This window comes from Phyllostomus discolor, chromosome 8 (assembly GCF_004126475.2).
Source record: "Phyllostomus discolor isolate MPI-MPIP mPhyDis1 chromosome 8, mPhyDis1.pri.v3, whole genome shotgun sequence".
Classification (NCBI taxonomy): domain Eukaryota; kingdom Metazoa; phylum Chordata; class Mammalia; order Chiroptera; family Phyllostomidae; genus Phyllostomus; species Phyllostomus discolor.
The window spans coordinates 14637791-14661371 of record NC_040910.2 but is presented as its reverse complement, the minus strand read 5'-3'; positions in this window follow the sequence as shown (position 1 = coordinate 14661371).

Sequence of the window (23581 nt, the reverse complement as noted above, 5' to 3'; positions counted from 1 at the left end):
TTCCAAAAGGGAAAAAAAAATACTCTGCGCGTTCGAACTTCCCTCCCTCCACCTCCTTTAGTACTGGTGAGCAGACTTGTCGCATTATCTGCAAGTGAAGTTCTGTGTCTGTTTATTTTGTGAAATGCTCATCCACGCGTCCACCGCTCCCACGGTGCCCACCAGAACGTACCATAAACGTAGAGTGTATATATGCCAATTATCTTTCCAGAGTATCCCATTTAGATCTAGCTTTCATTGTCCCTCACCTACTCCGCAATGATTTGCAAGCCCAAGAAGTTTCACGTACCCAGAATTGAATAGCTTAGTAACTATTGCATGTGCTTATACCAAACCCTGAATCAATACGTGTGTTTTGTGCCAATTCGGGATCTAATGATTCCAGTAGGCAACCTCTTTGCTCCAGAGACAGATGCCACAATATCACTCTAAACTTTTGATCCGATTTCCACAATCTTGCAGATGTCACCCCTCCCAATAAAACAAACTAGCTCTCATCTACCTGGTCTGCATAGACACTGAAAATACTTTTTTGTTAAGAATTAATTTTTCCCTTGGTCAGCTCTCTGGGAGGTGGCATGAGATCTTGGATAATTATCATAATGTCAAGTTATGTTTAGAGACGAAGAATTATTCTGAGGAATAAATTTTATATGAGCTACAAGAATCATTCCCACCCAAATAAAGAAAATATCAAAGACTTCTGTAAAATAATGGCACTCTCCAGTTGTTCAATACATTTCCGTGTCCACATTCCATTTGAAACTCTTATTTATTAACCACTTCATTCTTATTGCATTCTGTGTTTGATTATCCAAAGAAAATGCAGCAAATCCCATAAAACGCCAAATACCGTTTATAAATTACAGATCAGAATATGTCTGCTAACTCCTTAGTTAAACTAGTCGAGCACTTCCTGGTCAATTCTTGGGCCTCATCTTATTTTTCCTGAAAGCAGCGTTTGACACAGTTCATCGTCCTCTGCTCCTCGGAACAACAGCTGGAGTGAGCCTCGTTAGAGGGTCACTGGCCCTGTTCAACACCCTCCCTGGATACACAGAAGGTGCTATCTCCATGCAGTGGAACATTATTCAGTCATAAAAATGAGTTAAATACAGACACATGCTACACGTCCAAACCTTAAAAACACTGTGCTACGTGCAAGTCTCCAGAAACTGTATGCTTCCACTCGCTGTATGTGCAATACCCAGGACAGGCCAGTCTGTAGAGATGGAGAGAACAGTGGTTGCCTGTGTTTCAGTGAACAGGGGAAGTTGGGTGGTGGCAGCTAAAGGTTATGGGGTTTCTCTCTGAGGGGAATGAAAATGTTCCAAAATTAGTTTGTGATAATGGTTGCATAATTCTGTGGATGTGCTGAAGAGCCATTGAATTGTACACTTTAAATGGGTGAATTATATGCTGTGAGAATTTTAGTTCAATAAAGCTACTTTTTTAAAGCGTGATATCCAAATGCAGTATGTGATCCTTGATTGGATCGTGGATTGGGAGGCTATAAAATGGCATTATAAAACCGTTAATTTTTTAAACCGACAGATGACCTTTCTTAGTGCAATCCTAGTGGCCCCAAATGATCATTATTAATACTACACATGTTATGAAATTTGATTTTTCCCATTGTGAAAGTAATTTTTAAGTAGTAATAGAAATTGGACTTTTTTATTTTTATTTATTTTTTTAAGATTTTATTTATTTATTTTTTAGAGAGGGAAGGGAGGGAGAAAGAGAGAGAAAGAGAGAGAGAGAGAGAGAGAAACATCAATGTACAGTTGCTAGGGGCTGTGGCCTGCAACCCAGGCATGTGCCCTGACTGGGAATCAAACCTGCGACACTTTGGTTTGCAGCCTGCACTCAATCCACTGAGCTATGCCAGCCAGGTGGACTTTTTTTTTAAAAAAAAAAAAGAACATTATTGGAACAATTGTGAACACTTGAAAGTGAATTGTATGTTAATATCATTGTATCAAAACAACAAAATTGTCCCCCCCCTGTTTCACTCAAAATGTAAGTTCTCACAATGTGTACAAGACCCTACACCATCTTCCTTGCCCACCCTCTTTGACCCCTCTGCCCTGGTCTCCAACTCTCTCCCTTGCTCACGTCCTTGAGTCACCCTGGCCTCCTCACAAGGCCCCCAACAACCTGGGCACACTGCTGCCTCAGGACCTTGGCACCCGCTGTTTCCCCCGCAGAAAGCCCTTCTAACAGATGTCCACATGGGCCTCTCCGCCTCACCTCTCTCAGGTCTTACTCCAATGTTGCTCTCTCAGTGAGGTCTAGCCTGGCCACGCTGCCTAAAACATATCACATGCTCCCCGCACACCCCTCCCAGACACATGCATTTCGCATCCTCTTTCCCTGCTTGGCATGGATGTCTCACTTCTCACTACGCACCTCCTTCCTTAGCCAGAGGAGCAGGGTTTGGGGGCTGTTCTGTTCGTTGCTGTACTGACCCTCGGTGCCTAGAGCAGTCCGGCACCTAATCGGGGCTCCTCAAACATCTGTTGAATCAACAACTCAAGGACTGTTTAAGGCACTGGGGATACGGTAGCAAACAAAACAGTTAAAAAATCCCTGCTTTCACCAAAGAAGACAATGAATAAATACATCGTGGACCAGAGAGGGGCACTTCAGTCACTGAAGCACTGCGGGTATAACTGGGGGTCTCGGGGGATTATAAGGGAACTGAAAAATTGCTCTTGCCTAGTGATGTCATAGCATGTGTTTACTCGTGTGTTTGTGGTGACCGCCGTGGGCAAACCTGCCGCACTGCACTGCCGGTCACTCACAGTCACGCATGGTCCGTAACACTTCATGACGGTAATAAACGGCTATGCTACTGCTTTATGCGCTTACTACGATATACTTTCTATCATTACTTTAGAGTGCACTCTTTCTACTTATGAAGAAATAAGAAGTTCGCCGTAAAACAGCATGCGATGTGGCTCCCGCAGCAGCCTCATACGCCTCATGTTTACTGAGTCTCTTGATTACATCATTTTCTCTTGTGCTTGATTTAATCTCGTGTTGTTTTGTACAGTGGTGGGCTGTACGGGCTTGTAGCCCAGGGGCGACAGGCTAGACCATGTAGCCTCGGTGTACAGTAGGCTATAGCTCCTAGGTCTGTGTGCCTGTGCTCTGTGATACCTGCACGATGATGAAATCGCCTAAGAATGCATTTCTCAGAAAGTATTCCCATTGTGAAGTGGTGCACGCCTGTACATCAACGTGCTAGGTAGTGGTACGCAGGATGGAAGCGGCGGGATTCTAGGGGTTGGGAATGGGGCCGGGGGTGATGTTTCTATAGGGGCAGGGGAAACCTCACTGACAGGAGATCCTGAAGAGAGGGGGAGTGCCACAAGACCAGTGAGGAGGTTTGCCCGTCTCCCCAGCAGAGGGAAGAGCAGGGCTAAAGAGCCTGGAGCCGACTCTCCTTCACCCACTCACCACAGAGCCGGGAGGAGCCAGCCAGCGGGTGGAAGGCAGAGTGTGTGGGCCCAGGTGCGCCGGGGCTGCAGAGCTGGAAACACAGGGCCGTCTCTTCTCTCTGCTTCTCCTACCTCGTGACATGGCCACAGGCCAGACTCCCTGAGATCCGGGAGGGGGAAAAGATGTTGGGGGTTGGAAGAGAGAGGAGCAGATAGGAAACAGTTATCTTCTGGGAGAGTTTGAGAGCCCATGAACTTGAGAACGTGGTCAGATTGCCTGGCAGCACTTTCAAATGCCTATTTGAGGTTAGTGGTCATGAATTCAGAGCAAACCAGTCAGCACGGCTGTGGGTTTTTCTCCAGCCCTTCTAACCATCAGGGGCAGAGCTGGGCTTGACCAGGGCTGGGGGTTTGCAGAAGGGTGTGATGGAGCAAAAGGGTGTCAGAGGGCAGAGGGTGTGGGGGACTGTGGTAAGGAGGGAGCTGAAGACACTAACGAGTGAGGACAATGGAAAGGTGACGGGATCAAGGTTGGAAGGTCCCCGTGCGGCCCAAGAATGGCTGGAGTTGGGAACAACTCCCAAAAGCTGGGGAACAGACTGAGAATAGGATGCTTGAAATTGGAATTATGGAGCTGGGACAGTTTGAGGCAATTCCAAAATCTAGCGGTGTGACCAGAGAAAGCTGGGTGTCTGAGGTAGGCAGAGGGCGAGACCCTGGCACCCAGTGTCCCTCGGAATCTGACTCTGACCCCCGTCTCCACCTGGTCTCCTTCATACTCCCACACAAACCCCAGCCAACGTGCCAGGATGTCCCCCCAAAACATTTCAGTATAACATCCTTTGTTCATCGTTTGTCCATACTTGGTATAAGATCCTGACCTCTCCAGTTTTCAAACTTTGGCCTGTTCTTTAAGGCCCAAGATCACCACCTAGATATTAAACAAACAAGCAAAACTACTTGTTAAAGCTGGGATGGGTGGGCTTTTTGAGCTCAGAATTCTCATTTTAACACATGGGGGAAATGAGGTCTAAAAAAGTGAAGTAATTTGCCCAAGGTCAAGAAACCGGTAAGGGGCAGAACCAGGTCTCCCATCCATAGTTACCTCTTCTCTGTCCTAAAGCCTCATCCCTGAGGCCTCCTCTGCTTCCTCCCTCCTGCCGTGCCCCATACACTGCATTTGTACCTATGGCATGTCCCACGTCACCTGTCACTTAACCCATGAATTACACATTATGAAACCCTGTGAGCACATGACAACGATGGCCAAGCAATGACTAGCCTTCCCTCCCACAAAAAAGCTAGTTTTTTCCCTTCACTGACACAATATTTCGGCACATGTCTCACTAAAAGGGCCTCCTTGGAGTGCTGTCATGTACCAAGCTCATCATAATACCTATCAAATGCTCAATAGCTAGGGTTGACTGAGCGTCTACCTGGCACGATGCTAAACACCTGAGAGGCACCTTCTTTTTCTGTCTGAGAACCCGCTTGTGAGATAGACGCCATTATCCTCATCTGCTGGTAACATCAGTGCCTACCGAATAGGGTTTGTGGGGAATAATAATGATAATAACAATAATAGTAATAACAAGAGTAGTAGCGAATACTTATTTAGTGTTTACTACTTGCCAGGCATTGTTCTGAGCACTATTTACCCTTCAAAACAACCCTATATTAGAGTCATGTTACTGGCACTTTACAGACAAGGAAACTGGAGCACCGAGATGTTAAGTAACTGTCCGGAGGTCACACAGCAAGTGTGCGGATGCCTCTAAAGTGTGTAATATGGTATCTGGTAGGTTGTATGGGTTCAATAAAAGTAGCCACAATTCCTTTCACTGAATGTTCACAGTGCTGTGCTGAGAATACAATTTCTGCCTCCAAAGTCAAGCATTTGAGGTACACTCACACTGATAAAATGATTTAGTGGACTGTTCAGTTTTTTAAAAAGTTTAATGAGTATAGAACTTCCAGGGGAAAAATTCTTCAACAATTTTGCTCGTGGTAACAATTTCTCTTCACTAGACCTGCCTTGGTCGGCAAGCTCGCCTAAGTTGAAGGACCGGCTTCTGCTACCTTAATACAGAGCGAGAGTGGCTTAAGCGAATAGGAATTTCTTTTATCTCTGGAAAAAAGGAGATCAAAAAAAGGAATTCCAGGAATGGTGAGGCCACTCAAAGATATCAAGGCCCAGGTCTCTGTGACTGCCTGGCCTCTCCCTCACTGTTGATTATAAAATGGCTGCTATAGTTCCAGTCATCACATCTGCATTCCAGGCAGGGAAAAGAAAAGGAGAAGGACAAAGGAGTGAACTGAGACTAAAACCCCTTTGAGGAACACACTGCTACCAGCACCATCCACCATGACATCTGCCTGTTTCTCATCATTAAACACTGTCTTCTGCCCTCTCCCTTTGCAAAGATGGCTGGGACATGTCATGCTTTTTTTTTTTGTTTTTGAGCTTAGAAAATTGCCAGTGCAACACAATGGAATTCCTGCTAATGAATAAGGGGAGGATGAATGCAGTGATGTGCTCCAAATGGTTCACTCTGGCTTGTGAGAGCTGATGGTCCAGTTTTTAGGGTTTTTGCGAGGTGGTTGTTAAACATATTGGTAGTCTGAAACTGGTCACAGCGGGAGTATGTACGCCACAAAAATTGGCAAACACCACAAATTAAGGCCCTTTGTTTCCCCCCTTTAAAAGCCAGTTGTTAAACATTTACCAGCACACCACTGAATTCTGGATAGGTGACTGGGAGTCCTTGCTGCAGAAGGCTTTCCCCTGTCCGTGCGATAGTCCACATGTCTGTGTCTCTGCCACGGCGCTAGGGACCCGGGGGCGCTGGGCCAGGGAATCCTTCGGAGTACTCGGCATATTAATAATCCCCCTCTCTTTACTCCATGGAGATGCTAGGCACTTTCATTTATACTAGGTTTTAGTATTTCCCCAGAGAATGCACAAGTGGTTTTGTGATATTCAGCTAGGCGTGTCACAAACTATTGTAAAGTTTTGTTCGGGAACTTGAACTAGTTTTACGTAAAGATGTGCTGTTCCTGCGAGATCCAGGCCCGTGCAGGCGCAGCCTCTGCGTCTGTGTTGGAGGCAGCTGCAGCCCGACGCTGCTGCTCACTCAGACCACCTTTTCTAAGTGAAGGTACCACTTTCCTCCAGTACGAAGAATCCTTTAAAATAATTTCTCGTCCCAAAATGTATTCCTGGAAAATGAGGAAAGTGGAACGTTTTTACCTCTGGCGAAAAGGAGGAATCGATGGTTTTTCACTCATAAGGAGGCGACGCCCTGGGTGAGTCTTTCCGGTTTTTCTTTCGGGTGCAAACAGGCACTTGAAGACACAGCACCGATGGGGCGAAGGACACCTTCCCCTTGGCCTGCGGGGAGGCGATGAGAAGAAATTTCAGGGGCTGGGCCAGAAACGGAGAAGTAAATCTCATGGGTTTGTGAACGTGACCCCACCTAAGAAGTGTTGCCTCCAAAAACAGAACTTAGGGCACTTGGAAATGAGCACCAAACCCTGGCCAGGTAGCTCAGTTGGTTAGAACACCATCCCAATACACCAAGGCGGTTGGTTAGATTACCATTCTGGGCACCTACAAGAATCCACCAATGAATGCATGAATAAGTGGAACAACAAGTCAATGTTTCTCTCTCTTTCTCTCTCTGTCTCCTCCCTTCTTCCCCTCCCCTCTCAAATCAATAAAAAAAAAATTTTTTAAAGAACTGAGTACCAAAAACAAAGTCTCACATCAATTAGAGTTGGATACCATACAGTACATTTTTCTTTGTGATAAATAAACAAGACTGACCAAAAAAGAAGCCTTTGAAATTTTGCATTACACTTTAATTTTTTTATTTCTTTGCATGGCAGGACTTTTTTTTTTGTCACCGTTAAAGTCCATTGTATAAATATAGTAAGTCCTTCTTTTTGCCTGAAAGGTTTGCTTTTACAAGTCTTGCTTTGAGTGATCCGCACGAGCCGCACCACCCAGCTGCAGCAGCACCGATGAACAGCCTCACCTGGACACACGACAACGACGGTCAAATAGCAACAGCGTGTAAGGCTTGGCCATCCCGCTGCAGCAACCAGCAACCAGCAACCGCGTCCGAGCACTGTCTCAGTCGGGACTTTGGGGAGGAGGGTCCGTAAATAACACCTGCTTCCTGTCCTGAGTGTGGGGACAAAGAACCAAACCCAGACGTCATCCACACAGAACTCAAAACATCATCTTTACGGTCTATAAAGTAGGTTGGAATATTTAGCTTTTGGATCTGTGGCCAAATTGGCTTGCCCATACTTTACCTCCACACTAGAAATTCTCAGGCACCAGCATGGTGGGACAGCCAGAGGCTGCAGTTCCCTTGAACTGGAGCCTCAGAGGTCACCCCCCCTCAGAGAAGGTCCTCCCTCTGCTTCTCCTGAGTGGTGCTCCCACGCCACATCAGCACGGACCCTGAGTCGGCTCGTCTTTCAGAAGAAAGGCTAAGCCTGTGCTTTTCCACTGGAGACAAGGTGATTGGGTTCTTTTCCAGTTAACCAAGGGATATGCCACTTTGCCTAAATAAAGCCCCCTAAAGTTTGCATTTTGTTCTTAAGGAGTTCACACTCAAATTTTGCCCCTTTCCAAGTTTCTGCAGTTGTATGGACTCCCAATGGCATAAGTGCTTTGAAATTGAAATGCTTTGTGTACAACCAAAGGAGAGAAAATAATAGATAAAAAGGTGGGAAGATTACTATAGAAGGTCCTGGAAAAAGTCACAGAACAAAATGAACTCTGTCACCAAATGTATATTGAGGGCCTACTGTGTGCCGGGCACAGTTTCCCTACATTGTCTGTGTCAGTAAGTCCTCACTTAACACCTCCGCTAGGTCCTGTAAACTGTGACTTTAAGTGAAAGAACATAAAACAAAACCAATTTTACCAAAGACTGATAGACAGAAAGGAAAATTAAGTACCCACAGCATACTTCTGTTCACAAAAATATCCCCAAACTTATCAAAAGACCCAAAACACTTCTAATATTAAACACTGACATAAATGTGAGCTATACTGCATTGAATAAAGATGAATCAACACAAGTAAGAATTATTTTGCAAGCTCCTTGTTCCAGTTCAGGGTCCAGGTGTCCGGAGCCTCTCCCAGGAGCCCAGGGTGCAAGGTGGCCATCAACCTGGACAGGACACCCTTCCATCCCAATGTGCTCCCACATGCACACCTACGCCCACTCGGACTGGGGTGAAGTCCACACATCCGTTCACCTCACCCGAGCTTCTCTGGGGTGTGGGAAGGAACCAGAGAAAACCCATGCAGATGGGGGAGAATGTGTAAAGTCCACACAGACCATGGCCCCAGAGAGGAATCAAAAAAAATTTTTTTCTCACCAACATTATAATGAAATGATATTTGAGGACCTGCTGTACTTCCCGCACCCATATTACCCAATGCCAACTAACCCACCAGGGAGGCAAACAGACAATCTGAAGCAGGTCTTAAAGGCTTATTGTCTCCTTTGCCCATCACTTTTAATGTGCTGGGGTGTGCAAGCCTCAGGCCCAGAAAATTGAGATTTACTTCCCCTTCTTTGAAGCTCTCCGTTTCCTCTCGGTAGGGATCCCCATCAGTAAGCAATTGTTCTTCAGCTCGATGTAGCTTAAAGGGTCCTCACGTGAAGCCGCTCATCACACAAGCTTTCTCCCCAGTGCATTTGTGTTACCATGTTCCTTCCTCCCTCCAAGCCTCTCCCAGAAAACTTCTCCCTCCCTGATTGTGTTTTCAATGGACAGAAATGACCCCTCAGCCATCTTCACTCCTCCATTGCAGTGTTTGGATACCTTCCTGTCCCTTCGTGCACAAGACTCATTTGTTCAATAAATATTTGCTGAGCATCCACCAGGCCCTCTTACGCGTCCAGGAGCAATGCTGAACTCTTGCTTTCACAGAATGGCCAACCCAGTCACTCTTGCCAACGTCCTGCAAGAGGGCCTGCAACAGGCAGCGTGCTAGTGCGTAAGGAAGGAGAAGAGTGGAGCACCAGACCAGCACACACAGGGTTCCTGTTGTCAGGGCCCTCGTTACATTGCATTAAAGGCCGTTTTTCTCATAAGCAGGCTGAGTGCTTTGCTACTTAACGTTCCCAGAAACGCTGGGCGAACTGCAGGTGCTGTGGAAATACATTTAAGAAATTTCAAAAAATGCCATAAGGGAAATGACTCACTTTGCAGAAATCTGTGTCAATAGTGTATCTGGAAAGGTCCTCCTTGCTTAGGCTGGGGTACAAACACAATCACCTCACTTATACGGCTCCCTGCACCCACCTGCCCTCCGTGTCAGAAGTCCGCTTACTTCCCAAGGCCTCCCCTGAACCCCCTATGTGGGCAGGGACACGAGGGACTCACTCCATTCAAAAGACATTGGTCCTGCTGCAAAAAGCCAGGAAGAGAGAGAAAGCCAGGAAGTGTGACCAGTTCACGAATGCTGTGGCTTGGATCTCTGCCACAGGAGGTTACAGGTGGGTCCTACGCATTCAGACATCAGGAAATTCGCTGGTGGTTGCTATGATACTCCTGTTGATTCAGCTCTTTTCTTTCCATCAGCCCAGCAGCATCCCCCCCCACCCCCTGAGCTCTGAGGCCACATCCCTTTTAGGTCACCCTCCCAAGCTCAGCCATTGGTCCCAGTGCCTAGAACAGTGCCAGGGGGCCCATAGCTACGGAAGAACTCACAAGGAAGTCTTCCCCACGAAGCCTGGTTCAATCCACACGGCACCTGCCCTGCCATCGGGCCAGCTCACGACATCCCAGCAGGGCATCTCCCTGTTGCACCGAAAGGGGAAAGGCAGATGTTGCTAAGCAACACACACACACACGCCCGCCTGTTTTGCACACCTACCCCTACATCTACACACAGGCTAGGATTGCCTGTTTGCTTTAAATTCTCATAACTTGGAGGGTGTTTTAAATGATTCTCTCCAGAGAAGCAGCATCTTCCGAGGGGCTACCCCTCCCTGGCTGTGCGCTGGAAGTGGCACCCCATTCCAGCACCAGCTTTTCATAAAGGTCTGCTTCTAGGGCTACGGCTTTTGGCCGCGGCCAATAAAAATCGGTATTCAGCACCTGAATGCTCCCGATCCGGGGAGGGAGGCAGTTAATTAGATCATTTTCAACCCCCGCCCCTTAACATCTAGTAGTTTTACTGAGCGTTAATATTTTATTAACGGAAGAAAACGTTAAGGGAAAATGTTACTGCGTTATTTGTGTTGCTTTTTAGAGAATGTGGTATTACAGACCAAGGAGGAGGATAACATTCAAGACGCTCTGGGGACAGAACACCCACTTGGAGGTTCGGCTCTGCTCCTCCCTCCTTCCGACACCTCATCCTCCTCCTGCTCGCCAGGTCACCACAGGGACTACAGAGTCAAGTCCAAAATCTGCAGCCAGGCACTCCAAGTCTTTACACCCTAGGCCCTCCCCACCTGCTCATCTTAATTTGCCACTGTTTTCTTAACCCCATTCTGAGCTTCTGTTGTATGTGTTTACTCACTCCTTCATGAACTCCCCATGAGTATTTTTAAAGGTAAACTTGAATTTAGAACCATTTCAGATTTTCAGAAAACCCTCGAAGATGGTACGGAGCTCCTCTGTACCCCTCACCTGGTTCCTCCTAGCGTTAACCTCTTTCCTGATCGCGGTGCATTTGTCAAAATTGAGAAAAACAACATCGACGCATGACTGTTACCTAATCATCAGTTTTCCTACTAATGTCCTTTGGCTGGTCCAGGAGACAAACCAGGACACCATGTGGCATTTAAACCAGGCACTTTTTGGTTGCTTTTTTTGTTTGTTTGTTTTGTTTCTAGCTCCTGCTCATCACATTTTCCCTCCCTAGGATGTCATTTCCTCTCTGACTTCTTTAAGTCCTACTTACCCTTCAAGTCCATTCGAGTCCATCTCTGCCACATCTTTCTTAGTTGTTCCCGTCCTCAGTGATTTCCCTAACCTTCAAATTCCAGAAACACCTTGGTCTGGGCCACATACTTGGAATGTGGCATATGCTGACCTGCACTGTTATGTATCGTTTTATATTTTGCTTGCCAATTAGCATTTAAGGAAAGGATAATATCTCATTCATTTTCTGGCACATGTGCAAGCATGTGTTCTCCATAAATGTTTATTCGTAATGAATTTATGTTATTTTAACATTAGCATACACAGTACAGAGTAGGCTGCAAACAGTCATTGAATTCTTGGAGGTCCACGGTTACTGCCTTTATATTTGAAAACATAATAGATATAAATGTAATTCGATGACTAATACAGATGTTTATTGAGTGCCAACCCTATGCCAGGCATCCTGCTAAATGTTCATAATTCTCATGAAGCTGAACGGGGCAGATGCTATGGTTGCCCCCAGCTGAGGCTGAGTAATCTGTCCATGAGTACACGCCACTGAGATGGAGCCAGGACTCACACCCAACACTGCAGCTCCAGAGCACACACTCTTCCATGCTTTTTTACAAAGTGCTTTTGGTCCCACCGGTGACTCCAGATGAGGGCTTTGCACTTAAGACGCCACCTTTCCATCAGTGCCCCATCTTTCCTAAACTTCTGAATCCCGTGTCTCCAGTAGCCCAGGGACACTGTTGTTGAAGGTCTCTAGTTACCTCTGTCTTATCAGTTCCAATGGCCTTACATCCTAGCCCCTGACATTTCTACTCGGTCTCCTGGGTTGGAATGTAGAAGCTATTTCCCGTCTCTACTCCCCGAGGGCAGGGCTGTGTATCCTCGGGCCCGGCGCTAGCCTTTGAACTCCTTTGAACTCCTTTGAACTCCACAGAGTACAACTACTGTTTTTCCTCTTTGTGGCCATATTCTGAAGTTCTTGAATTTTTTAAGTCATAAAAGTTTATATGCAGGAAGAAATTATAAAGTATTAATATATATATATATGGAGTAGTGAGTGAGAGATACCTTCTTTCCTTGTTCTCAGGGATAGACGGTTTAAAAATGGGGCTTGGACACAGAGGTTAAAAATGCTGTAAATAATGCACCAGTGTTTTTAACTATAAAAATTATAGGCTCATGATTAAAAATGAAAGCCTTTCCTACTTTTCAGAGGAAATTGCTCTTAAAAGTTGACTATTATAAAACCTCCAGGCGTTTTCTATATATGTAAGTTTTGTGTGTTTCATTTTCTAGACACGAACCAGTTCTCCTCCTTTTCAGCCTCCTTCTTTCCGACTGCAAACAGTTAGTTTGTCCGGGACATCCATTCCTTCTCTGAATGTCTCCATCCTTGGAGAATTTGTCCACTCTCCAGGCCGGCTACGGCCTTCTCTCACTCTGTTCTCCGGCTGCCAAACTTCTCTTCAGATGTTCTCAATCCACACTCATTCCTCAGCCCCGTGCGATCTGCCTCACGTTTGCCACTCCAGTAAGTTACACTGGATGGTTCCGGAGACATGGCTCGTGATCACTGACATGCTCTCAGCCGCCCCCCTGCATGGGCTTCTGGGTCCTGTTTACTCGCCTTTGGCTCAAAAGCACTTCCTTCTGGCTTCCGAGCCATTGCAACATCTGAGTTCTCCCTCCATCTTTAGGATTGGAGCCTCCACTCCCCTCCTGTCCGCCTCCCCCTGCCCCAGGTCTTCCCAGTGATCTCCATCTCTCCCAGCATCTCCTTGAGGGATGTCTTCCCCTGCCACACTCTCAAACATCACTCACCTCCGCATACCCAGCAAGAACTACCCTCTCTCTCAAACTCCAAGTCCACGTGTCCAACTGTCTGCTGGTCGGATTCACTGTTTCACCTCAAGGTTGACATGCCAAAGCTTAACGCCAGGCCACCTAAACCCAGGCCCTCTTCCTGGCTTCCTTATTTCTGTTAATGGTACGGCCACTCTCTTGGTCAATGAGGGGACAAGATACTGGTCATTTTTATCTCCGGTGTCCTGGGAGTCCCATCGGTCGTCTGTGTCATGAATTCTACTCCCATAGGCTGTGCCTGCTTCTCCCATCTGGCCCTGCCACCTCACTGCTTCTGGCCGCACTCCTGTAGGCTTCCGACTCCTTTATCTTCACGCCCCCATCGTTGTCTATCAACCCCCAAACTGCCAGATAAGTCTTCCCAGGAGCCTGACTCTAATCTTGCGCCTCTCTGCTCAAACAAGGCCCTTCAGTGACAAGGCGCTGCCTGTGAGTGACACATTCTTCAGCACGGTTTTAGAAATCCTCTCTAGCAGCGATCCTCAAGGATTTCTGTGTTCCTTTTCACTCTCCAAAATTATTCACCCCAAGAGCTTTCATGCGTATGGGCTTACTGTGTTAAAACTTATGACAGAATAAAATTTTATAATATGTACCAATATACTTTAAAACAACCAAACCCACTGCATGTTAACATAAATACCACATTTTATTTAAAAAAAAACAAAACTATTTTCTAACACACACAAAAAAATAGTGCAAAGAATGGCATTGTTTTGTAAATCTCTCGAATGTCTGGCTTAAATGGAAAGTAGCTGTATTCCCCAATCTGCTTCTGTAGTCAGTCTGTGGTGATGTCACAGGAGATGTAACCTCTGGAAAATTCCACCGTGTACTTAGGAGTGTGAAAAGGCAAATGATGGCTCAGTGTGAACGGGCAAAGCAGCTTTGGGCTCACAGACCCTTTGGAGGGGTCCCGGGTCCCCAGACCACACACTGAGAACCCCTACGGTGCCTTCTCTCTCATCCCTGCTCAACCAACCCTCACATGCCAGTTACACCAATAGTCTTCATCCTCTGGATATACTCACATTTTTTTTTCATGGAAATAAGTATTCTCTGAAATAAGTTCTTTGGTAGATCATTTATTGGGAGTGCCCTATGGCTTGCCAGGATACAGGGATTTAGTGGGGGGAAAAAATGAGATGTTTTGCCCCTCTCGTTGGCTGGAAAGCACTCCAGACTAGGATCAAGGAACTTAAATGCTAGTGACCATTTTGCAACTAACATGTTATGTCACCCTGAACAAGCCGGTTAACTTGATTCACTTTTTGGTTCTCAGTTCTTCCCTTTCTAAATAGAGGAAAGAGAAGAGTGGTCCCAGTTCTAAAATCATCAGTGACTTGGAATTAAATCACCGGAAGTCTCTTCTGAATGAACAGGAAACATGGACCACTTCTCATCTTTTGTTTCTCTGTCTCCAAGTACAAATGGCTGTCTTTTTATGAGTGCATTCAAAATCAGGTCCTCTATGATCTCAGTGTCTAAGGACTGTCTGGAAGGGCTTCAGAAAAACCAGCCCCCCTGCCACCACACTGGAACTTTGGTTGATTTTTTTAAAATTAAGGTATGATTGACATGTAACATTATATAAGTTTCAGGTGTACAACTTAATGATTGGATATTTGTGTACTGCAAAATGACCACAAGCCTAGTTATCCATCACCACACATAGTTACAAATATTCTTCTTGGGATGAGAATTTTTTAAAATTCACTCTCTTAGCAACTCTGAATACAACACAGCGGTAATAACTATAGGCACCGTGCTGCACATCACACCCCACAAGTCATTTACCTCGTAACTGAGTGTTTGTGCCTTTTGACGACCTTCACCCACTTCACAACCTCACACCTGCAACCACCAATCTCTTCTCTCTGTGTCTGTGAGTTCGGGATTTTGCATTTTTTTTAGATTCCAGATGTAATTGAGATCATAGGGTAAATATATTCCCTACCTGATTTATCTCACTTAGCGTAATGCCCTCCAGGTTCATCCGTGTTGTCACAAACGGCAAAATTTCCTTTTCTTTGTGGCTGAATAATATTTCATTGTGTGGGAGTGTATACACCACATTCTCTTTATCCATTCATCCATTGATGGATACTTAGTGAGTTTCTTAAACTGCAGGTAGTTTTAATTAAATTGAGAAAAAATTTCAACTATATTTCATGAAATCGAGAACATTGCTTCCTTCCTTGACCCTCGCCTGCTGAAACTGTAGTTGCCCTGTGTGTACAATGCTCTGTTCTTTTCCCTCTTTCTCTCTGCATTTCATTTTGGATAGTTTCTATTGCTGTCTTCAAAATTACTAATCTTTTCTTAAAACAGCGTCTACTGTCTGTTAATTCCATCCAGTGTGTTGTTTATCTTAAATATTGTATTTTTTATTTCTAGCAGTTTTACCTGGGTCATTTTTTTTATCTCTTTCAAGTCTCTTAACATGTTTGTATTTTCCTCTACTTTCTAAAGCATATGGAGTATATTTATGATAGCTGGTTTAACATCCTTATGCACTAAGTCTATCATTTATTTCATTGGGTCTGATGTATTGATTGATTTTTCTCCTCACTATAGATCATATTTTCCTTCTTCTTTGGCATATTTTTCTTCTTTGTGTGCCTGGAAATTTTGATTGGCTGCCAGGCATTGTAAATTTCAGGTTGCGCACAATGGGTATATTTTTATTCCTTTAACTATTCTTGAACTTTGTTCTGGGATGCGACTAAGCTACTTGGAAACAGTTTGACCTTCTAGGAGTTTGCTTGTAAGCTTGTTTAGGTGGGACCAGAGCAGCCTTTAGTCTAGGGTTAGTTTGGCCCCGGTCTCAAGCAATACCCTTTTGAGTGAGTTCTCTGTTGCCCTGTGTAGTACGAGGTTTTCCCATTCTGGCTGCATTAGCCCTGTGTGATCTCCGGAGGTTATTCCAACTGCTCCTTTCGGACGATTCTTCCCCTGGCTCTCAGCATGTGAATGAGCTGATCGATCTGCAGCATCCGCTGAAGATCCAAGGGCAACCTTCTGCACATCTCTGGAGCTCTATTCACGTGGGTCTCTCCTCTCCTCACAGCAATCGTTCTGGTCCCCTGCCCAGCAATTCCAGCTGCCTCGGCCTCCCTGACTTCTCAGCTCCTTCTCCCTAACTGTGGGAGCCACCAGGCTCTGTTTGAGTCCCTCCTCCCTGCAGTGCAGCCTGGAAACTCTCTTTAAGCACCAGATTGGGTTCATTCCAGGGCTCACTCCATGAGTTTCCATTCTCTCAGGGATTGCTGACCTGTGCTGCCTGATGTGCAATGTCTGAAAACAGTTGCTTTGTGTCTATGTTAATTTTTGGTAAGTTTTAAAGTTTTGTCTCTCACATCTAAGTCCTCCATCAAAACGGAATCAATTTTTAAAAAAAATAAAACTAAAGCTGAGTCACGTTGCCTCCAGATTCATATGTTGAAGTGCTAACCCCCAGTGGGACTGTGTTGGGAGATGGGGCCTTTAAAGAGGAATTAAGATTAAATGAGGTCACCGGGGTGGGGCCCTCATCCAACAGGACTGGTGTTCTTAGAAGAAGATGGAGAGATACCAGGATAGCACGCACACACTAAGGAAAGGCCGTGTGAGGACACGGGGAGAAGGCACCATCTGAGAGTCAAGGAGGAGGTCTCATCAGAATCCAGCCCCGTTCACACGTTGATCTTGAACTTCGGTCTGCAGAGCTGTGGGGAAAATTAATTTCTGTTGTCTAAGCCACCCAGTCTCTGGTACTTTTCATAGTAACCCTAGCAAACAAATACAGCAGGGATCTAACTTCATTTACAGATCACCAGTTATCCCTAACATGTTTATTGACAGTCTCATCTTTTCCCCACGGAGCTGTAGTATAACCTCTGCCATATATCACGTGTCCTGTTTCTGAGTTCTCTATTCTGTTCCACTGGTCAATTTGTCTCTGCCTGCACAGAAAGAATGCTGTCTTAATTATTAGAGTTTCATAACGTTTTACTATCAGGTGGACAAGTGCATTCATCTTAGTCCTCTTCATTAGGAATATTGGTGATTCCTGGCACGTTGCTTTTTGGCATGCATTTTAGAAGTCGTTTGTCAAGTTACACCAAAAAGCAATGTGGGAATTTTAATTGGGCCCCATTGAAACTGTCGACCAGCCTGGGGAGTGATGACATATTTACAATATTGAGTCTTCCTGTTCATGAATTTGGGATCTTCCTTAGTTGTTTAGTGCTCCTTTAATGTCTTCTGAGAACATTTCATAGTTTCTTTGTAACAGCCTTGCACATTTCTTGTGAGATTTGCTCTGAAGTACCTTTGTTGTTGCTGCCATTGTAAATGGGTGTTCCGAGTGCGTTTGTTCCTTGGGCTGGTAGGTGCAAATACAGTTGGTTTTTGTAGGTTGACCTTTTGGTCAGCCTCCTTGCCAAACACAGAGTGCCAAGAATTCACCTATGGATTTGTTTGGGCTTTCTATGCATGTGTGCCATCTATGAAAAATGACTGATTTTGCTCCTTCTTTTCCTTCCCTTGTATCTCTTACTTCCTTCTCTTGACATACCGTGTTGCCTTGGGATACTTAGTGCAACGTTGAATAGCAGGTGCAACTTTCTGCGTCGTTTCTGATTTTGAAGGGAATATTTTCAATGTTCTCTATGTAAAACAATAGTTTATGTAAGGTTTTGGTAGTTATTCTTTATCAGGGAGAGCAAATTGTCTTCTGTTTCTAATTTAATGGGGATTTTTTAAAATCCAAAATGAGTGATACATTTATACCATTTTTATTCTGCGTCTGTTGAAATGATCACATGGTTTTTCTCCTTTAATATATTTATGTTGCAAGTGTCATATGCACATTTTCTAATATTAAACTATTTCTTGCATACTTAGGATAAACACACAACTTAGTTATAGTATATTTTGTTTTCTTGAACATGCTAGATTCGGTTTGATGATATTTTATTTATAAATTTTGCGTTATATTCTAAATTAGATAGACCTGTAATTGTCTTTTTTTGTACTATTCTTTTCTAATTTTAGTATCAGTTCAAATGTCTCCAAGAATGCATTCCTAAGTGTTTCCTCATTTTACATTTCTCTCTAAGTTTGTATGAGACTGGAGTTATTTATTTCATCAAGTTTGGTGAAATTTGCCCAGTACACACATATAATAAACACAAATTTACTTTGAGTCAGTTTTGGAATATATTTTTCTACGTGTTTGTGCATTTTGTCTTTATTTTCAAGTTTATAGTAACATAAACTTGTTCATAGTACTCTTAACACTGTAACCATGGCTACCAGAGAGATGTTATGCCTCCTTTTTCTGTCCCAGGGTCAGTCACTTGGTCTGTCTCTGTCTCTCTATTCCTTGATCAATTTTACAAGAGATTGATCTTCTAATATATATTTTTAGAGAACCAACTTCGGTTTTGTTGATTTTCTTTTCTGTAATTATTTTCCAGTTTGTTAATTTCTGTGCTTCCCTTTATTATCTCCGTCACGCAGACGCAGCCTGCTCTTCTTTTTAACTGATTCCTTGGACACTTAGCACATTAATTTCAATGTCTAGTCTTTTATACAACATGCCCTTAAAGTGCCATTTTCACCTCATTCCATAAGTTTTGATAGGTTCAAGTTTCATTCATTGCTAGGTGTTTTAAATTTTAATTTTGATTTTTTTCAAACCATGAATTAGTAGTCTACTTTTAATTTCTGAGTCTATGGATTATATTTATCTTTTTGCTATTGATATTGTCCTATAAATTTTTAGGATTGTTATTTAATTTGGGGAAACCTCAATCTAGTTTCTTTTGTGCATGAGCTGTAAGAATTCGAGGCACTTCAAGGTTTCTAGTTTAGGGCAGACTTTAGATAGTTTTTCAATTGTTGACACTCAGTAAGTAGTTTGTGATGGAAGACTGATGTACTTGTTTAGCAGGGCATTACAAATTTTGTGGGGTTTTTGGATTATACCAGAATTTTGTCAAATCAGCAAAGAATTTATATTTTTTCCATGGTTTTTCAATGCATACGTTTCTTCATTAATTACATTACCAGATAATCAAATTACCTATTCATTATTTCTGTTTGAAGTGGATCTATTTTTCTTAATGAGTTATGACTTTTGGTATGATCTGAAAACATTTTTGTTACAATTTGCTTTAAGTCAAAATAATTCCTATTGATTTCATAAATCATCTTTATCTCTTGCTAGTGGTTTTAATTGAGTATTCCTTCTGTTGTCGAATACCGTATATAAATCTATAGATGACAAAAGAAAATACTCTTCATATGTGTTCAAATCAGGCATTTTTAATATTCCAAATGTCTGTGCAAATTGCAGTTAAAATGAGATAACTGGCTGTATCAATTTTTGAATAAACATTTTTCAAAGAGAAAAATGGCTTTTAATTTGGGTTTCTCTTTCAAATATTCGGAAATATAGATGATCCTTAAAGAGAAAGACTTGAACAGGCTTGCAGGAGGCAGACCATCTGGATACATTTCGTTTCATTTATTTAAATACCTTTGGTGTGACATCTACAAGAATGGACTATCTGTTGTCTGGGTAATTTATTTCCTTTTATACATATTTGCTGTTTCCTTTTTTAAAATTTTTTTAAAAGATTGTATTTATTTAATTTTAGAGAGGGAAGGGAGGGAGAAAGAGAGAGAGAGAGAGAAACATCAATGTGGGGTTGCTGGGGGCCGTGGCCTGCAACCCAGGCATGTGCCCTGGCTGGGAACAGAACCTGCGATGCCTTGGTTTGCAGCCCGCGCTCAATCCACTGAGCTACATCAGCCAGGTGCTGTTTCCTTTCTAACGTATTTTCACATTGTTTTTGTTAGTGCTTCATATACTATTTGGATAAGTAAGTCACATCGTGTTTTTTTTTTTTATTTTGACACACTTCCATGTGCTCACCAGGGGGTGGGAATCAAGTTCAACAAGTGGCCTGACACAGCCCGTGAGAGGTCCACTGCTCTACGCATATTACATTGTGACCTCGGCAAGGCAGACTTTTTTGACTTAAAATGAAGTAACTGCAACTCATCTTTTCACTTTAAAATAAAACTGGATATTCTACCTGGTCTACTCATCTATCTAGTGCATCTTTATTTGATTTATGTACAATCCAGGGAAACTTGTTCCTCCTACTGAAGATTTCAGCAACATCAGAATAGTTGACCCACCTTCTTGCAGTTCCCTCATCTGGGCTTTCCTCTTATCTCTGGCTACCCTTCTTCAAACTCCCTGCCCAGATTGCCTTTTTCCACATGACCTCTAAGTATTGTTTTTCGAGGGCCTACTCTAAACCTCCCCCCCCACACCTGGGTTTTAAAATCCCTCATAACCTTTCCTTAGCCTTTCTGTTTACCCGCATGTGTCACGCCAAGCCAAAACACACCCTTCGTGCTACATGTCGAATGCCTCGTGACCTGTTAGCCCCCTGGTGCTAGTTCCCACCGCTGAAATTTGGCTCAACAATTCTTTCCTCGAATGCCCAAATTTCCCCCTTCTAACCACTCATGCCATCCTACAGAGATCATTAGATGTCCCAGGACCTGCTTGAGGTTTCCCCAGATGTTCTAGTGCACTCCCGACATCTCCCATCTCCAAATCGCCCTTGTAGTCAGAATGAGCTTCTTTTGATGCACTCACTCCACGTTTTATTCTTGGTGTGTTGGTCTAAGCTCATTGAGAGCAGCAGCCAGATATTACTTCATTTATACCCCTGTCTCCTGCAGCGTTTTCACTTTTTATAAGAGGCTCTCATCAACTGCTCCAGTAATTGAGCTAGATTTAAAGCAATATTTCTCAAACCTTTCTGATCAGAAGCCTCAATGAAAATGCTTGTTAAATACAACTTCCTGGAACCCCAACATCTCCAGAGGAGAACAATAGAAATCCTGTGGCTTTGTTATTGTTGCTATTGAACCTTAGGTTCCTAAGAAGACGATCCATCTACTACTCTCTGGTCTGTGCAAGTCCCACTCTTATGCTACTTAATCCTCTCTCATTTTCCTACCCCCCTTCCTGTCCTCTCTTGCCCCCATAGGCAACCACTCCAAAGTTTGTGGTACGTTTCCTTTTTGTTTGCATGTATGTTTTCATTGTAAGTATTATTGTCTTGTGTGCACGTATTTTCAAGTTTATATAAATGTTATTGTGAGATATATATGTGTGTGTATACATACATATTCCTTGGTATGCATTCACTATCCAGCAACAGACTCTCGAGTTACCTCCAGCTTCCTGCTACTATAAACACTGCAGCAACAGACAACCTAATTCTCCTGGAAGAGCCTAAATCATCCTTCTCCCTTGATGAGATTGTTATTTATTTAATGAAGGATGAGTTGAGCAAACGAGTATAATCCTGTGCTGCATAGCGACATTTCAGCCAACAATGGACCATAGTGATGACAGTGGCCCCATAAGGTGATAACAAAGCTGAACAATTCCTACTGCCTGGTGACATCGTAACCATCCTAACATCACAGCACAATGCATTACTCATGCGTTTGTGGTGCTACTGTCCGTACAGTAAATAAGACGTGGTGACGATGAGAGAAGACTGTGCTCCAGGCTGATGTAGTTGCCATGCCGTACTGTTATTGTTGTTGCTTTAGAGCACACACTTTCTTCTTAGAAACAAGTTTACCATAAAACAGACTACACTGCACCAGCAGTAGCCTCATACATCTCACGTTATGACTTGTTCGCATCATATTACCTTGTGCTTGATTTAATCTGTGTTGTTTAACAGATTTTGTGTAGCCTAAGTATACAGTGTGTCTGAAGTCTACAGCCATGTACAGTATGTCCCAGGCCTTCACATTCACTCACCACTTGGTCACCGACTCACCCAGAGCACCTTCCTGTCCTGCAAGCTCCATTCATGGTAAATGTCCTATAGAGACGTACCATTGTTTATATTTTATACCATATTTTTACTCTACCTTTCCTATGTTTAGATATATAAACACTTAGCATTGTGTTAGCAATTGCCTACGGTATTTGGCATAGTAGTACGTGGCATGGGCTTGCAGTCTAGAAGCAATAGGCTAGACCACAGAGCCCAGGTGTGTGGTGGGCTGTACCACCTAGTTCTGCGTGATTAGGTAAGTGCACTCTGCAATGCTCACACAACACCAAAGCTGCCTGGTGATGCATTTCTTTGAACACACCCCGGCGTTCAGCCACACCTGACTGCACACACAAAAAAGGGGCGAATCTCACACTTTCTGAAGGGCTATTGGCTGCCGATTCTGAAAGAGGGCTAGAAACCCAATGATTTTCTAACCAAGGATGATAAACACTACAAAATGAAGTCTATTTTCACGATACACACTTACTAAAGTCGGTACTCCCAACAAATCCCTGGTAATTTATAACAAGGTTTGTGAAAAGGCTGAAGGTTCTTAGCATTAAGCTTCCCTTTATTTGAAGTCAATTAGGAGAACACGCTGGCTACACCCTCCAGACAACCCCACCTCCAAAGAAAGTTTTGCAAACAACAGTGATCTCCCCAAAGCTCTCCTCCTGAGGGCAGCCCAGGCTGAATATCAACAGGCCCAGCTCGGAGTCACCCGGGGCACCTAAGAAGAAGCCAGTCGTCACACGCTGTAGTGTGGGTATTTTTCAAAGCGGAGCACAGCAGAGGCTCCCCCATCAATTCTGGCTGCCCTCAATTTGTTGCCTGGAGCTACACTGCTGAACCTCTGATGCGTTGCCAGAGGGGTCACTGGAGAATTGTGTGTTCGCTCAGAGGTACTCTAACCCTCTTGTCTTTGCCCATAAGTCATAGCACTGAAACACATGAATTGGCAAAACCTACTCCAGCTGCCCAGGGCTTTTCATGACAAGTCCTTCAGATCTTCTGCCATCATATCTAACAACATGTGGAAAACGCAGAGATACCTTTTTTTTTTTTTTTTTGAAATAATGAGCAGAGCACCAGGGCTGGGGAACCTGAAGGAATCCAAGAGGTGAACAAGAAGTCACGGCAACAGCCAGAGGCAGCAGAGTCCTTCGTCTATAGGCTCATCCCTATTCACCTGGCTGCAAGAATTAAAGCTGCTTGTTGTCAGAAAATATAAGGGGTGAAAAGTAAAGGTAGGTGGAGGTTCCCCATGTAGATTGTGTCACTGGGGTGCAAATGATACCCAGATTACAGCCTCTCCTCTGCCCAGCTCAGGGCTAGAGAGGAGGCACATTTTTCTAACTGGCCAAAGGAGGACATATTTTTGTCAACCTCACCCAAAGGAATTGGGATGGGAATTCCATCTCCCCTGCTGTGTCATTCATATTTTAACACTCAGGGACAAGCGCAGCGAATGACACATTGATA